Here is a 19,042-nt window from a genome sequence, read left to right as displayed (position 1 = left end):
TATTCGTAACTCAAGTTGGGTCAAATTACCGTTTTACCCCTGAGTTACATCTTACTCCTTAAACACCACTGCTCCTCTAATGAACAACTCGGTTATGGTCCAACCAATAACCGGAAGTCCCTCTCGTCCAATGAGAGGGTGGGGCCCCTTGTTCAAGTCCCGGAGTCAGCATTTAAGGGAATACTCATCTACTCCCCTAAAGTTGGGGAGGAGTGAATTCCATCTTGTGAAGTTATGTTCCCAGCTCCCCACTTGGTCTCGTCCCTAAAATGATAGGAATGTTGAGTCGGCGACTCGGGCCACTCTCACCTATACAAATCAAAGGACGAGCCCTCACGGGTAGGAGTCCATAACTCACTCAAGATTGAGAATGAGTTGCCTGGTCATCCTAAGAAATAGCAACCTATTAGTTAACGGTGTTACATCTAAAGATTGCCTATTTCGTGGTCCGGTCTTATACAAACTCATTGTATAGGATACCCCTACTCGCATGTCTCCACACGAACGACCTGGATCAAGTCGTCTGTAACCTTTACAGAGTGGGCCGTATCCATAGTGTTGCCAGGATAAGGTACCCAGCCTTATCCATATACTATAGACCCTTTAGGTTATTCACGGGACATTATCCATTCATATATCAGGGGTATATGAAATATATACCCCGTATAACAACTATATACCCAGTATATATATACTGTCCCGATTACATCATAAATAACCTTGGATGTTTAGTTTATTGGATTTTGGACAATGCAAAGCTATGATTCAACAACAAATTTATTGAATAAAACTTTATTAAATAGACATTTGTTTTTACAAAATACAAACTACGAGTTTAGGGCAACACACCCAACAGTATACAAAAACCGTTCCAACTTTGCTATTTAATTATTTTAGGGCAACACACCCGCGAAGAGTGTAGCATTTCGCGGTTCGAGGGCGGATGCAGTCGGTTTTTTTATTTTGTATTATTTCGTTTTCTTAGGGTGCCAAAAATCGTTCCAACTTTGCTATTTAATTATTTTATGCATTATGAATGTATATTTTAATTAAAATCATATAGCATATTGTATGCCATATAGTTTTAAAATCTCACCATAGGTTACATGCATAATATGTACGTTTGATATATAGTATGTATGTATGGTCATGCATCATATAGTTATAAATGTTATAATGTATGAATGCATGTTTTATTTTCATAATTAATATAAGTGTTGTATTAATTAGATGAAAATAAAGTTGCATTGAGCATGACATTATTTTGGATAATATAATTGTTATATTAATGTATGCTTTCAAAGCATGTTTATAGTTTTAATTTCTTAAATTTTATAAGAGTTATAAAATGTGGTAGATAGAAATTAAAATCTATAATAAAGAGTTGCATGCAAACATAAGATCTAAGTTAATTAATTTTAAAGGGGTTTAAAATTAATTAGACCTTAGGTTATATCTTCAAATGTGATTATGGGGTAGTCTTTTATTTTGTTTTAACTAGGTTTAAAATGAAATAATAAAAGACTAAATATAAAATGTTGTCTATAAGGGAACATTGTCTAAGGAAGGTTCTGTCTAGGTTGAGGTATTTACGCTGACCGTAAGGGAACACCTCTACCTGGGAACCAACATAGGGGTTGAATTAGTCAATATTTTATATACAAGCAATAATGTCGTTGGTTTATCAAAGTGTTTAACGAACTAAAACATTATTGTACAACTTCTGATATAATAGTTATATAGGGCCGACTAAAAATTCACTTAGTTAATTTCACTTAGCCGGGATTTATCTAAGTAATATACCCTAGTCTTAGAATACTAAGTGGGAGCAAAAGAAAATATGTAATATACAACGTATATATTTGATATACAAAGTATATATAACATACTTTACTCTCTCTCTCACGTTCTCTTTTAAATTCACGCTGTGAGTTCCATGCTCGGCCTCGTGTCGCCCTGGGCGCGGCCTCCCTACGGAAGGTGTTTGCATGGTTCAATATCGAGGTGAATGGAGATACTGTTCATAGTAAGTGGGAGAAGGACGTGTGACAACACATCCTACGGTCTCCGCCATTGGTTTGCACCGTGAGGTTTCATACATGACTTGCGTGTCGTCCTGGAGCGACCATCCCTACGGAGGGTTCATTGTATGGAAATCAAAACCAAGGCAAACTCCAGAAATGGATAGGAGTCTCTTAGGTTTTGCTCCGATATTTTCCTTCCCTACGGCAGGAATATTGGGGTGGACCTCTGAGGTCTGAAAATGTTTGGTCACACTTACGAGGAGTTGTTAAGTTAGTTAGCAATTTCTTGACCAAATAAACGATGACTAAAATTTATAGGAATAAGAGTTATTCTGGTGTAAAATTTAGTTGAGAATGTCTCAATTCAGTGAAGGAGTACCTGTCCGCCATATGGTCGTTGTTGCTCTAAATCACTGAAGCGTCGTTGCAAAACAATTTTGTTAGGGTGCTTAATTACTTTTGCTAAAATTTTGATTGGGTTTAAAAGCCTAATGCATGAAACTAATATAGATTTGTTTTTACTTTTAGCATGTCTACTTCTATTATTGCACTCTTAGCCGCGCAAAGACTTAACGGCGAAAATTACAAACAATGGAAGTCAAACCTAAACAATATTCTCATGATAGATGATCTTAGGTTCGTCTTGCAAGAGGATTGTCCTCAAGCTCCTGCGCCTAACGCCACTGTGGCGGTGCGCAACGCCTATGAAAGGTGGATCAAGGCCAATGACAAGGCCAAGGTCTACATCTTGGCGAGCATATCTGATGTGCTTGCCAAGAAGCACGAGGACACGATCACCGCTAAGGAGATCATGGACTCGCTGCAGAGCATGTTTGGACAACCGTTCTCACAGGCTCGACATGAAGCCCTTAAGTTCATTTACAACTCCCGCATGAAGGAGGGCTCCTCAGTACGAGAACAAGTTCTCAACCTGATGGTCCACTTCAACGTGGCTGAGTCGAACGAGGCCGTCATAGACGAGCAGAGTCAGGTCAGCTTCATTCTGGAATCTCTTCCGAAGAGTTTCCTACCATTCCGCAGCAATGCGGTTATGAATAAGCTGGAGTACACTTTTACCACGCTCCTAAACGAGCTGCAGACCTACCAGTCTCTTATGAAATGTAAGGGACAAGAAGGGGAGGCAAATGTTGTCACCTCAAAGAGGTTCAATAGATGATCGTCCTCTGGAACCAGATCTGCGCCCTCTTCTTCTGGAAGTAAGACTTTTAAGAAGAAGAAGGCTGCTGGTAAGCGGTCTAAACCTGACTCAACTGCTGCTGCCCAGAAAGGCAAGGTCAAGGTTGCAGAGAAAGGAAAGTGTTTCCACTGCAATATGGACAGGCATTGGAAGCGCAACTGCCCAAAGTACTTGGCCGAAAAGAAGAAAGCCAACGAAGGTAAATATGATTTACTTGTATTGGAAACATGTTTAGTGGAGAATGATGACTCCGCCTGGATACTGGATTCAGGAGCCACTAATCACTTTTGTTCTTCATTTCAGGGAATTAGTTCCTAGAGGCAGCTTGACGCTGGAGAGATAACTCTCAAGGTCGGAACGGGAGAGATCGTCTCAGCTGTGGCGGTAGGGGAGCTCAAGTTGTTTACAAACAAGAATATGTATATATTATTAGATAATGTGTACGTTGTTCCTAAAATTAAAAGGAACTTAATTTCAATTTCTTGTTTGTTAGAACATATGTATTCAATTTCTTTTCATATGAATGAAGCGTTCATTTCGAGAAAAGGTGTTAATATTTGTTCTGCTTTGCTTGAAAACAACTTGTATGTGCTAAGACCAACCATAATTAAAGCAGTTTTAAATACCGAGTTGTTTAAAAATGCTAGAACTCAAAATAAAAGGCAAAAAATTTCTCAAAAGGAAGATACCTATCTTTGGCACTTAAGATTAGGTCACATTAATCTCAATAGGATTAGGAGGTTGGTTAAGAATGACATTCTAAGTGAGTTAGAATACGATTCTTTACCACCATGTGAGTCTTGTCTTGAAGGCAAAATGACTAAAAGACCTTTTACTGGAAAAGGTTATAAAGCCAAAGAGTCCTTAGAACTTATACATTCAGACCTTTGTGGTCCGATAAATATTAGAGCTCGAGGAGGGTATGAATACTTCATCTCTTTTATCGATGATTATTCAAGGTATGGTTATTTATACCTAATGCAACATAAGTCTTAAGCCCTTGAAAAGTTCAAGGAGTACAAGACTGAAGTTGAAAATCAATTAGGTAAAACCATTAAAACACTTCGATCAAATCGGGGTGGAGAGTATATGGACTTGAGATTCCAGAACTATATGTTAGAACATGGAATCACGTCTCAACTCTCAGCCCCTGGTACACCTCAACAAAACGGTGTATCAGAAAGGAGAAACAGAACCCTGTTGGACATGGTTCGATTAATGATGAGCTATGCTCAGTTGCCTAACTCATTTTGGGGTTATGCAATGGAGACTGCAGTTTATATTTTGAACATAGTTCCATCAAAGAGTGTTTCTGAAACACCCTTTGAGCTATGGAAGGGTCGTAAACCTAGTTTACATCACTTTCGCATTTGAGGATGCCCGACACACGTGCTCATGACTAACTCGAAGAAACTGGAACCTCGTTCAAAAGTATGTCTATTCGTAGGTTACCTTAAAGAGACGAGAGGTGGTCTCTTCTTCGATCATAAAGAAAACAGAGTGTTTGTATCGACAAATGCTACTTTCTTAGAAGAAGGTCATGTTCGAGATCATAAACCACGAAGTAAGGTAGTAATTAACGAGATTTCCGAAGAGGCTACAAACACGTCAACAAGAGTTGTTGATCAAACAGGCACTACAACAAGAGTTGTTGATGAAGCCAGCACATCGCGTCAGTCACATCCACCTCAAGTGTTGAGGGTGCCTCGACGTAGTGGGAGGATTATGTCACAACCTGACCGCTACGTGGGTTTAACTGAAACTCAAGTTGTCATACCTGATGATGGAGTCCAGGATCCATTGACCTATAAGAAGGCAATGGAAAATATTGACAAAGACAAATGGGTCAAAGCAATGGACCTGGAAATGGAGTCGATGTACTTCAATTCTGTTTGGGAACTTGTAGATCAACCTGAAGGGGTAAAACCTATAGGGTGCAAATGGATCTACAAGCGAAAACGAGACGCCGAAGAAAGGTACAGACCTATAAGACGAGACTTGTGGCAAAAGGCTACACACAAAGGGAAGGAGTGGACTAGGAAGAAACCTTCTCCCCTGTAGCTATGATTAAGTCTATTAGAATACTTTTATCTATTGCCACATATTATGACTATGAGATATGGCAAATAGACGTCAAGACTGCTTTTCTGAATGGCAATTTTGAAGAAACTATTTATATGTCTCAACCCGAAGGGTTCATAGAACAAGGTCAAGAGCAAAAGGTTTGCAAACTTAAACGGTCCATATATGGACTAAAACAAACATCTCGATCCTTGAACATAAGGTTCGATACTGCGATCCAATCTTATGGTTTTGACCAAAACGTTGATGAGCCTTGTGTATACAAGAAGATCGTCAACAACACCGTAGCCTTCTTAGTGTTGTATGTGGATGATATTCTACTCATTGGGAATGATGTAGGATACCTTACTGACGTAAAGAAGTGGCTAGCGACTGAGTTCCAAATGAAGGATTTGGGAGAAGCTCAGTATGTTCTTGGCATCCAAATTCTAAGGGATCGCAAGAACAGAACGTTAGCCCTGTCTCAAGCAACTTATATCGACAAGATCTTGCTCGATATTCGATGCAGAATTCCAAGAAAGGTTTATTACCCTTCAGGCATGGAATTCATTTGTCTAAGTAACAGTGTCCTAAGACACCTCAAAAAGTTGAGGATATGAGACGTATACCCTATGCTTCAGCAGTGGGCAGCCTGATGTACGCTATGCTGTGCACTAGGCCTGACATTTGCAATGCGGTAGGTATAGTCAGCAGGTACCAATCCAACCCAGGATATGATCACTGGATTGCTGTTAAACGAATCCTCAAGTATTTACGGAGAACGAGGGATTACAAGCTCGTGTATGGCGCTAAGGATTTTATCCTTACAAGATACACTGACTCTGACTTCCAAACAGACAAGGATTCAAGGAAATCCACGTCGGGGTTAGTATTTACTCTTAACGGAGGAACGGTAGTTTGGCGAAGCATCAAACAAGGATGTATCGCAGACTCCACCATGGAGGCTGAATATGTTGCGGCTTGTGAAGCAGCAAAAGAGGCGGTTTGGCTTAGAAAGTTCTTGACAGATTTGGAAGTCGTTCCAAACATGAACTTGCCCATCACGCTTTATTGTAATAACAGTGGTGCTGTGGCAAATTCTAAAGAACCTCGAAGCCATAAGAGAGGCAAACACATCGAAAGGAAGTACCACCTTATACGGGAGATAGTGCAGCGAGGAGATGTGATTGTCACAAAGATCGCTACAGAACACAATATTGTTGATCCTTTTACAAAGGCACTCACGGCTAAAGCGTTTGAGGGCCATCTAGAAAGTCTAGGTTTACGAGCTTTGTACAGTTAGTCTAGGGCAAGTGGGAGAAATGTAATTGGGTATAGTGTATGCCCTAGTTTATTGTATTTTCCCTTTGCTTTATGATAATGTACACCCCACTCGAGTTTAGTTCAAGTGGGAGTTTGTTGGGTGTGTTGCCCTAAACTCGTAGTTTGTATTTTGTAAAAACAAATGTCTATTTAATAAAGTTTTATTCAATAAATTTTGTTGTTGAATCATAGCTTTGCATTGTCCAAAATCTAATAAACTAAACATCCAAGGTTATTTATGATGTAATCGGGACAGTATATATACTGGGTATATAGTTGATATACGGGGTATATATTTGATATACCCCTGATATATGAATGGATAATGTCCCGTGAATAACCTAAAAGGTCTATAGTATATGGATAAGGCTGGGTACCTTATCCTGGCAACACTATGGATACGGCCCACTCTGTAAAGGTTACAAACGACTCGATCCAGGACGTTCGTGTGGAGACATGCGAGTACGGGTATCCTATACAATGAGTTTGTATAAGACCGGACTGCGAAATAGACAATCTTTTGATGTAACACCGTTAACTAATAGATTGCTATTTCTTAGGATGACCAGGCAACTCATTCTCAATCCAGAGTGAGTTATGGACTCCTGCCCGTGAGGGCTCGTCCTTTGATCTGTATGGGTGAGAGTGGCCCGAGTCGCCAACTCAACATTTCTACCATTTTAGGGACTAGACCGAGTGGGGAGCTGGAAACATAACTTCACAAGATGGAATTCACTCCTCCACGACTTTAGGGAGTAGGTGAGTGTTCCCTTAAATGCTGACTCCGGGACTTGAACAAAGGGCCCCACCCTCTCATTGGCCGAGAGGGACTTCCGGTTATTGGTTGGACCATAACCGGGTTGTTCATTAGAAGAGCAGTGGTGTTTAAGGAGTAAGATTTAACTCAGGGGTAAAATGGTAATTTGACCCAACTTGAGTTACGAACACTCGTGAAGGATTGACTCGTCATTAATGGTCGTATATCCATGGACACGAAAACATTCTGCAGTGAGAAGAGTGCAACTGCGGGTCTTTAGTGGAATGACCCGTAGTTAACGAATCTAGATTAACTCGGTCAATGAGTTTGACCGATTAATCTTGCATCGTTGGAGCTTCGGATCTGTAGGTTCATTAGGTCCCCTTGCTAGCTCATAACGGGTAAAACGAGGATCAAATTTTTGGAAGAATTTGAATTGTTCAAATTACTTAAGGGATTATATATATATTGATACATTATAATATATAGTTAATTGTAAATTAAAAATATATATTATGAGAGATATTATTTGAATGAGATTCAAATAAAATTAATATGAATATGATTCATATTAAAACTATAGGTTAAAAATAATGTGCATAAGATGTACATTAAAACTATAGGTTATACGAGAGAAATGTTTTAGAATATGATTCTAATTTTATAATAAATAATTAAGTGTTAATTATTTATGTATATATATATTTATTAATTATTAATTGGATTAATAATTAATTATATTAATTAATTTGATTAATTAATTATATAATATATATTAATTATTATATATATATTTTTATATATATTTTTTAATTATTATTATATATTTTATATATATATATATATTAATATTATTATTAATATTAACTCCCCTGAAAAATTGCAGGGGAGTGGTAGGTTTTGTGACGTGGGGAGTTACCCCACGTCACCCTTCTTCTTCTTCTTCAAGAGTTGGGGAATGGGAAGAATAGTTGGTTACAGAACAGAACCAAAGAAAAAAAAATCCACCAATTCTCTCAAGAACTCTCTCAATCTCTCCCTCTCTTCGATCAAGGTGCTACCACAAGCACGATCCCGAAACCCAAGAGGATAGCGAGGAAGACGTAGTGGTGGTGTTCGTGGGAAACCGTAGAAGAAAAGTTCTTCAAAGGTATTTGGTTTCCCTTGTTTTTTCCTTCTTTCTATTTCGGTTTTGTGTCCCAAAAATCAGCAACAAAGATCCGCTTCCGCTCCGGGATTCACATCCCTTCACATACATCACTGTGGATTAAATCAAGTAACTCATTACTCTTTCCGCAGACGAAAATGACTTTCTAGAAAACTTTGATTCAACATAAGCTTCACATTTGTATCTATTATCAATGTTAAAGTTAGGCAATAGTCCTAAACTTATCATTCTTTGTAAAGAATGATAATTGACATACCCTAATCTAGAATGTCATACATCACACAACTCAACAATATAAACAAAAGAGTTGTTATTATTATTATTATTCTTGGGCATTTGTGCCAGTACATTCAATTTAAACATGTCGTCATTCAGATAGCCTTTTCCCACATACATACGCCTTAGTCAGAATAAACTTATCTGACTCAAACACAAGCTTGAACTCATTTTTGTTAAGTAGAGCTCCTGACACAAGATTCTTTCAAATCTCTGGCACATGCCACACATCAATGAGGGTAAGTATCTTTCCAAAAATCCATTTCAGTAGGACTTTTCCTCTGTCTTCCACTGAGGCTGTTGAAGTGTTTCTCATGTACAGTTTATCACTGTCATCTAGCTTCTCATAAGTGGTGAATAGTGATTTGTCCTCACAGACGTGCTTAGTAGCACCAGTATCAATCCACCAACCTTTAGTGTTAGAGGCCATATTTACCTCAGAGATGACATCAATTAAATTGTCATCTTCCATAGTGTTGGCCTGGTTGTTGGAGGTTTGTCCCTTCTTGTTTCTATAATTTGCAGCTATATGGCCACTCTTTTCACAAACCCAGCAGATTGCACAAATGCGCTTGTTAGCGTCATTCTCTGGCCCAAGATTCACATTCTTTGTCTTGGATTGATTCTTCTTGGGATGACGTCTTGAAGCTTCAGCAATATAATCACTGGCTTCAACTTTACGTGGCTCTTTGTTTCCCTTTCTATTGTCCTCTTCAATGCGGAGTTTCACAATAAGATTCTTCATGGAAAACTCTTTCGCTTGTGTTTGAGATAACATTTGAATTCTCTCCAAGCAGGAGGTAATTTCTCAATCAAAGCAACAACTTGGAATGGTTCATTAATGACCAATCCTTCACTTTGAAAATCACTAATGCTAATTTGCAATTCTTCTAACTGGTTGACTGCCAACTTGGTATCAACCATTTTATAATCTAAGAATTTTCCAACAAGGAATTTCTTAGTACCAACATCTTCCAGCTTATACTTCTTGTCTAATGCCTTCCACAACTGCCTTGAAGTATCAAAGGCATTGCAGTAGACATTATACAAGGTGTCATCTAGGCAACTCAGAATGTAGTTGCGACATAGGAAGTCTGAATGTAACCATGCTTGGTTGGCAGCTTCAGTTTTAGGAGTGATTGCTTCTAGCGAAGTAGTTGGGCATACCTCCTTTAGGATGTGAGCAAGATTTAGGGTGGTAAGGTAGAAGATCATCTTATGTTGCCATCTTTTGAAGTTTTCTCCCTTGAACTTATGTGAGCATGATTTAGGATGGCAATGGCCCGAGATGATCGAGGGAGCGTGCCGGGTCGCTGGACCCTCCACACCGACTGATCCGCAAACGAGCATGGTTCCAGAGCAGGAATCTTACTGACTAGCCCTGAGGAGAGGAGGCACGAGTACGCCCTACGCTTCAGGTTTTGGGCTTCGAATAACGAGGTCGAGTATGAGGCGTTTATCGCAAGGTTGTGACTAGCAAAATCAATGGGGGCCCGCCACATTCGTGTCATCAACGACTCGCAATTGGTGGTTAACCAGGTCAACCAGGAGTTTCAAGCTCAGGACGATCGAATGGCCTCGTACCTCCAAAAGGTGTGATCACTCTTGAAGTCTTTTAAAATATGCACTATCGAAGAGGTTTCGGGCTCCAAAAATGCGAACGCCAACACCTTAGCTCGCCTAGCGTCGTATTGTGAGACGAATCTACCTCAGTCTGTGATGGTTGAAATCCTACATGACTCAAGCGTCACCGAACCCGAGGTCATGGACATCAACCTCCCAAGGACAGTGGATTAGAGGACTCTCATCATCACGGAGGCGAAGCGATGCGCCGCACTACCAAAAAAAATATGCCTCAAGACGCATGCAACATAATGACAAAAGAGATACCAAAGTGGCGACATAATGTGCCTCAAGACGCACGCAACCAGAAGATGAATCCCAGCGCCTTCGGAAAAGGCAATTAGTACTCTGACATTGCCTTAGTGGCTAGGAGGAACCTCAATGTGCAATATAGGGAAGAATCCTTAAAGGCACAAAGAGAGAACTTATTTCATACTAGGTGCATAGTGAACTCCACCCCATATAGTCTTATCATTGATAGTGGGAGTTGTACTAATGTTGCTAGTAAAGATGTAGTGGAGAGGTTGAAATTAGCCACCATACCCCACTCACGGCCTTATAGCCTACAATGGTTAAATGATAGTGGGGATGTGAAGGTCCAAAAGCAAGTTCAAATTCCATTCAACATAGGTAAGTACAAAGATGAGGTAACTTGTGATGTCGTACCTATGCATGCTAGTGATTTCTTGCTAAGGAGATCGTGACAATTTGACAAGAATGTAAGTTTTGATGGTTTTCTTAATAAATATTCTTTTGAACATCAAGTAAGAAAATCACACTTGTAACCCTTTCTCCTAAAGAAGTACATATTGATCAATTAAAATTGGAAGAAAGAAGGTTGGAGGCCGAAAAGAAAGAAGTTGTTGAACTTCAAAATAAAAATGAGGAGAATGCCCCTAAACATAAAGAGAAAGCAATGACCCTCATGGCTAGAAGAGATGAAATAGAGCGAGATCTATGTGCTACACAATTGCTTCTTCTATATCTACATGAAGGTAATGATCTCCTAACTCAAGATAGAAGAAATACTTTGCCTAGTACTTAGTGTTGAGTTTTTACAGGAAATTGAGGAGATACACCCGAGGTCATGCCAAGGAGATTACCACCCTTGGAGAGGAGGATTGAAGAAGAAGAAGAATAATAACAAGAAAGTTCGTTTGAGCCGCCCACTCAAAGATCCCGAACACCTCAAGACGTCGAGCAACAAGAGAAGAACCAACATGGAGACCAAGTGGAGATTATTGAGAAGATGGAAGAAAATGAAGTTTTTCAACTTCATCAAGGCAATAGTCCTACTATAGATGCTTATCATTGGACTAACTTGCTTCGTTTGGATGTAGGTAAACCACTTGATTCGAGGAAGAATCCAAATAGAGAATGAGGAGATAATGTGATCATAATGGACCCTGAGCTCCAAGACTCCACCTGCACCAACAAGGAGGATAGGCTTGAAGACAGACCCACAAAACAAAGGAGACTTCATTGGACCCAACAACAAATTTTGACCATTTTAAAGGTCAATGAAGAACCTACTAGGGTCAAGAGGAAGCGAGGAATGGAGGAGAAGTCAAATGACTGGCTACACATCAAGGACAAGCCCATCAAGAAGCCACCTGAACGCATGCCAACGCGCGCACGCGCCTCTGCCGAGTCAACCTCCCACGCGCCTCTTGCCGCGCGCATCCTTGTTGCGCTAACCTTACAGCACGCCTCGCCTGCCCCGCATGCCCGTGCGCCCGCACGCCCACGCCTGCCACCAGCGCCCATGCGCGCACTGCCTGCGCCCCCGCCTGCACGCCCACGCCGCCAGTGCCCCTGCACGCGCCCACACATACGCCTTGCTAACCTCGCAAGCACGCCCTGCCGTTCATGCCACATGCCCCTGCCCGTGCGCCCATGCCTATGTTGCACGCCCTATCGCTCGCCCATTAGCCGCACGCTGCCTACCGCCTGCACACGCCCCCTACCGCCCACGCCTGCACACCACACCCCCTACTGCCCATGCACGCACCCACCTCAGGGCCAACCTCCCTGCACGCACGCCACTGCCAGCCCCTAGGGTGCCCCCAACTTGTCTTGCCGCCCACTCTAAAACAATTTAGAAATTGTTTTTCTTTTTTTGTTTGGAGATATTTTGAAGGATTTGATTTTGATTAATTCTTTTTAATTTTTAGTAACTTTTATCAGTTTTAAGCAAGTTTCTCAAATTTTAGGAATTTATCATTTTTATTTTTCTTTTTAATTTTGTTATTTTTCTTAAAAAGGTCATGGGCTTTAGCCTATAAATAGGCTTGTACCCCCTCATGTTTTAGACATCTTGAAATTATCATTGCATAGAAATTTGAAGTTATTTAATGTAACTGGAACAGTATATATTTGATATACAGTATATATTTAATATATAGTGTATATATTTGATATATAGTATATATTTAATATAAAGTGTATATATTTGATATATAGTATATATTCGATATACAAGTGGATAATGTTCCAATAATAACCTAAATGGTCTATAGTACATGGATAAGCTGGCTGGGTACCTTATCCTGGTAACAATATGAATACGGCCCGCTTTGTAATAGTTACAAACGACTTTATCCAAGTCGTTCATGTAGAGACATGTGAGGCGAGGTGTCCTATACAATGAGTTTGTATAAGACCGGATCGCGAAATAATTAATCATTGGCTCTAACACCGTTAGTCAATAGATTGTTATCTCATAGGATGACCAGGTAACTCGATCTTAATCCTGAACGAGTTATAGACTCCTGCCTATAAGGGATCGTCTTTTGATTTGTATGGGTGAGAATGGTCCAGGTTGCCGACTCAATAATCCTACCATTTTGGTGACGAGACCGAGTGGGGAGCTGGAAACATAACTACACAAGATGAAATTTACTCCTTCCCAACTTTAAGGAAGTAGATGAGTGTTTCCTTACAAGCTGACTTCGAGACTTGAACAAGGGGCCCCACCCTCTCGCTAGCCCGAAAGGGACTTTCGGTTATTGGTCGGACTATAACCGGGTTGTTCATTCGATGAGCATTAGTATTTAATGAGCAAGATGTAACTCAGGGGTAAAATGGTAATTTGACCTAACTGGAGTTACGAGCACTCGTGAAGGATTGACTTGCTGTTAATGGTCGTACCTTCGTGTGAAGGGATCGGATCCCGCAACGGAAGCGCGCGAACGCATGTGCTTCAATCTTGTCTTAGAATTACAACAAAGAAAAGACATATAAGCATGAATAAAGGAAAGTTAGTGATACATACCTTTGAAGACACCTCTTCAATGTAGACACCAATGCTACCACAAAGTCTTAATTGCTATCGTCTCGGTTTGTGGGAACAATCTTAAAATTGAGAAAGGGATCGAGAGATTTAGAGAGAGGTTGTTTGTTAGAGTTTTCAAAATTCATACAACTGTGAACCGGGCCAATGGTAGGGGAGAACCTCTCTTTTTATAAGGGAGAAAGAGTGGTGGGGAAGTCACAACTTCCCCACTCACCACTCTCCCACTTCCCACCTTGAGGTTTTCCTCCCATTTCTTTCCCCTTTTTTCTTTTCTTTTTTTTCCTTTTATTTTAATTAAAACAATTTTAATTAAAATAATAATTAATTTAATTTAATTTAATTAATTACAAAAAAGAATTATTAATTTAATTTAATTTAACTAAATTAATATATCCCATTAATTTAATTAATTTAATTTAATCATATTTAATTAAATTAAACTTAAATTAATCAACTATATTAGACTCAAATTCTAATATCTATCTCTCATCATTTTGAATCCAATTCAAAATTAACTTTATATTATAATGTATCAACATACATTATATTAATTGCGTCTCATACAATTAACTTTAATTCCCTTTATAATTAATTTGAACAATTCAAATTCTTTTCAAGACTAATTGTTCTTAACTATCCTTTATGAGCTAGCAAGGGGACCTAATGGACCTACAGATTGGAAGCTTCAACGATACGAGATTAATTGATTAAACTCATTAACCATATTAATCAACATTCGTTAACTATCGGTCACTCCACTAAAGACCCATAGTTGCACTCTTCTCACTGTAGAATACTTTGCGTCCATGAATTTTGACCATTAACGATAAGTCAATCCTTCACGAGTGTTTGTAACCACAGTTGGGTCAAATTACCGTTTTACCCCTGTGTTAAATCTTGTATCTTAAGTACAGCTAATCCTCTAATAAACAACCCGATTATGGTTCAACCAATAACCGGAAGTCCCTCTCGGGCCAGTGAAAGGGTGGGGCCCCTTGTTCAAGTCTCAGAGTCAGCACTTAAGAGAACACTCATCTACTTACCCTAAAGTCGGGAATGAGTGAATTTTATCTTTTGTAGTTATGTTCCCAGCTCCGTGGACAAGAAAATATTCTACAGTGAGAAGAGTGCAGCTACAGGTCTTTAGTGTAGTGACCGATAGTTAACGAATGTTGATTAACTCGGTTAATGAGTTTGACTGATTAATCTCGCGACATTAGAGCTTTTGATTTGTACATCCATTAGGTCCCCTCGGGTAAAAAAAATAATATTTTAACATAATAGAAAACATATTTATTATTTTAAGTTTACTTATTTTAAATTAAATTACATATATAAAATGGATCATAAAAAATTGTAACCATTTTTAAATATTTACCTTTAAGAGAACTAATTTATTGTTTTAAATAGTTACCTTAGGAGGACTAATTTATTATTTAATAAAAAACGAATTTTTAAACCTATAATTAATATTGTTACCATATCTAATATGTGAAATTTTCGAAACATTAATGGCTAACGTTATTAAAATATGGGTTTTTTTTAACGAAAATATGGGATAATTAAGAAATACTAATTTTGTAAACCCTAATTACCACATTCTTAATGGTTTAAACAATTTTTTGAATCTATACTTAATTTTTTTTCCATATTTAAGAAGTCAAATCTTAAAAAAATAATAATAATAAATTAAAATTAGTGGCTCACATTAAAAAAATATGTGTTAATTAAGGAATACATATTTTTGTTAATTACCATATCACACACATTTCACCTTTATGATGTCATATCAAAAAATCAAGGATAAAATACATTTTTAGTCCCTGAGTTTGAGGATAGATTTTTTATTTGGTCCCTAAGTTTAAAAAGTGACAGTTTAGTCCCCAGGCTTTAGGAGATAGTTCTAAATGGTCCATGAACAAAGTTGACAATTAGTTGACCAACGGAAAAGTGACATGACATTGTTAAGTTGGCAATTTTTAAATGAGGTGTAATATTTATTTATTTTATATATATTTTAAAGTTAGGTGGCATTTTTTCGTTTTTCTTTTCTTTTTCTCTCTCTTCCCTCCTCCTTCTTCTTTGGTGCTCTCCCGTCTCCGTTCCAAATCTATTTTTTTCTCTACTTTTTCCATGGATATCACCAAATCTCTCTATTTTATCCAAATCTAACACCCATCTCCTCAAATCTTCATCCAAAATTTTTAATTGGCACTGGCATCTGTTTGGAACTGTACTCTGTTTGACTGTTCATTGACCAGGATCTTGGCACTCTCAATTGGCATTGACAGATCAATTTTCTTGGTCTGTTTTATTCATTTTAAAATGAAACTGAGTTAATTAAATTTAAAAGCTTGAAAATTTCATGTGTAGTGGCTGTCTGTTTTCTTTCTCAAACCAACTCTAGACACATCAAAGCAAGTGAAAGGAGAGATCAGCATCCTCCCCCTTATCTGTGATTTTTTTTTCTAAGGCGTCGGTGATAATGTGTTTATTTAGCCAAGTTAGTTAGCTGGGAGTTATTTTATTATTCTTCCCCTTGTATTATTTAAATAGACTTCTCCTGTACAATTTAATTTTGAGTTGAATGAGAAGAGACTTTTTCACAACTAAAAGACGTCCCATGATATTTACTTTTATTTAATTCAATTTTTCTTGAACAGTCAAACAAGAGTCCAATTCCAAACGGATGCCAGTGCCAATTGAAAATTTTGGATGAAGATTTGAGGAGACGTGTGTTAGATTTGGAGAAAATAGAGAGATTTGGAGATATCCATGGAAACAGTGGAGAAAAAAATAGATTTGGAACGGAGACGAGAGGAGCACCAAAGAAGGAGGAGGAGAAGGAGGAGGAGGGAAAAGAGAGAAAGATAAAAGAAAAAATATGTATATATAAAATAAATAAATATTGACACGTCATTTAAAAATTGTCAACTTAACAATGCTATGTCATTTTTCCGTTAGTCAACTAACGATCAACTTTGTTCAGGGATTTATAACTATTTCCGAAAGGTTGGGGACTAAACTGTCACTTTTTGAAACTTAGGAACCAAATAGAAACATATCCTCAAACTCAAGGACTAAAACTGTATTTTACCCAAAAAATCAAAATCCAAAGTACTAAAAAAATTTTTTTAAAAAAAATTTGTCCATCCCAAAAATTTCAAAATATTTATTCTTTTTCTTTTAAAAAAAAAGTGAAACCCCATTTTTACGCATTATATTAATTAAGTGCATAGTAAAAAAGAATATTTTAATATAATAGAAAAATATTTATTATTTTAAGTTTATTTATTTTAAATTAAATTACGTATATAAAATAGATCACAAAAAAGTGTAACCATTTTTAAATATGTACCTTTAAGAGAACTAATTTATTGTCTTAAATAGTTACCTTAGGAGGACTAATTTATTATTTTTTCAAAAACGAATTTTTAAACCTATAATTAATATTGTTTCTATATCTGATAGTCAAATTTTCAAACCATTAATAGTTAACATTATTAAAATATGGGTTAATTTTTTAATTTAAATATGAGATAATTAAGAAATACTAATATTGTAAACCCTAATCACTACATTGTTAGTGGTTTAAACAATTTTTTAAATCTATACTTTATTTTTTCATATAGAAGAAGTCACATCTCAAAATAATAATAATAATAATAAATATAAATTTAATTTAATTTAATTTAATGACTCACATTAACAAAATATGCGGTAATTAAGGAATTCATATTTTTGTTAATTTTCATATTACACACATTTCACCTTTGTGTTGCCATATCAAATAATCAAAATCCAAAGTACTGAAAAAAATTTTAAAAAAAATTGTGTCGTCATCCCAAAAATTTCAAAATATATATTCTGTTTAAAGAAGTGAAACCCTCATTTTATACATTATATTAATTAAGTACTTAGTAAAAATAATATTTTAATATAACAGAAAAAATATTTATTATTTTAAGTTTATTTAGTTTAAATTAAATTACATATATAAAATGGATCAAAAAAATTGTGACCATTTTTAAATATTTACCTTTAAGAGAACTAAATTATTGTTTTAAATAGTTATCTTAGATGGACTAATTTATTATTTCTTAAAAGACGAATTTTTAGACCTACAATTAATATTGTTGCCATATCTAATAGGTCAAATTTTCAAAACATTAGTGGCTAACATTATTAAAATATGAGGTAATTTTTTTTAATGAAAATATGGGATAACATTATTAAAATATGGGATGATTTTTTTTAATCTATATTTCTAAATTTTTTTCCATATCTAAGAAGTCAAATCTCAAAAAATAATAATAGATTAAAATTAAAATTAATAACTCACACTAATAAAATATGTCGGTAATTAAGGAATACATATTTTTGTTAATTTCCATGACACACGCATTTCACCTACAAACTCTAACCTACAACATTTCAGTTTTTTTTATCAGGTTTCTTTTTTTTTTTTTGAAAAAGAAATAGTTGTATTAAATTAAGCCACAAGGACACCGATTGAAGTGGAATCCCCTTTTACAACATCCAAAAGCCAGCTAGGAAATGAATTTTGCCAGACACATGTGGTTGTTGGAGAAAAAATGTCCCATTTTGCTAAACAGTGGGCCAAAAAATTACAATTTCGAGGGGGCGTGATTGAAGGAGATGAAATTGAAAGAGAGAGATAGAGATTTTACCTCCATCAACCAACTCAATTCATCACTCAAGGTGTGTAGATCTTCCCAAATCAAGCGTATAGCCATCAGAGAATCTGATTCTACTTCAATTCGGGAGCAATTTGTTGAAACGGCAAATTTTAAACCCTCCAAAATGCCTTTGATTTCAGCAATCAAAGGCGACAACGGGTAAGGGATACAAATTTTTTTGCTGCAATTAGAGTTCCATTTCAATCTCAAATCACAAACACCAGACTAGTTGAATCGCTCCTATAAGTCGCATCAGTGTTTAATTTTAAAGAGGTTCCTGATGTAGACCGCCATTGATGAGAAATTTGCTGAGAAGACACCCGAGGTAAGGAGATGATACCAGCTTGGGCTTGCAAATAATTGTGAAGATAGGAAATTATCCATTCACACTTGATTTCAGGAGGGGAGGTCTGATTTCCATGGAGTAAAGAGTTACGAACATTCCAAAAGCCCAACAGGTAACTGCCACCAAATTTTTTTCATTTGGATTAAGATGATCGGAGAGAAAAAGCCAAAAATCCATAAACCTGATATTTAAATTTGCTGGGAAACGAGACAGAGAGGGGAAGAGGATCTGTCATATATTCTGTGTGCGCTTGCAAAGGAAAAGGGCATGA

The 19,042-nt window shown here is 37.1% G+C and overlaps 1 pseudogene; it reads left to right on the top strand.

Annotated features, from left to right (window-relative positions):
* The first annotated feature begins 2,641 nt into the window (after nucleotides 1–2,641).
* LOC148211253 (secreted RxLR effector protein 161 pseudogene) lies at nucleotides 2,642–6,586 on the top strand (annotated as a pseudogene).
* The last annotated feature ends 12,456 nt before the right edge of the window (nucleotides 6,587–19,042 follow it).

The sequence above is a fragment of the Momordica charantia genome (genome assembly GCF_013281855.1).
Source record: "Momordica charantia cultivar OHB3-1 chromosome 5 unlocalized genomic scaffold, Mcharantia_2.0 BLBB01000005.1, whole genome shotgun sequence".
In the NCBI taxonomy this organism is placed as follows: Eukaryota; Viridiplantae; Streptophyta; class Magnoliopsida; order Cucurbitales; family Cucurbitaceae; genus Momordica; species Momordica charantia.
This window is presented reverse-complemented; position numbering and strand designations above follow the sequence as displayed.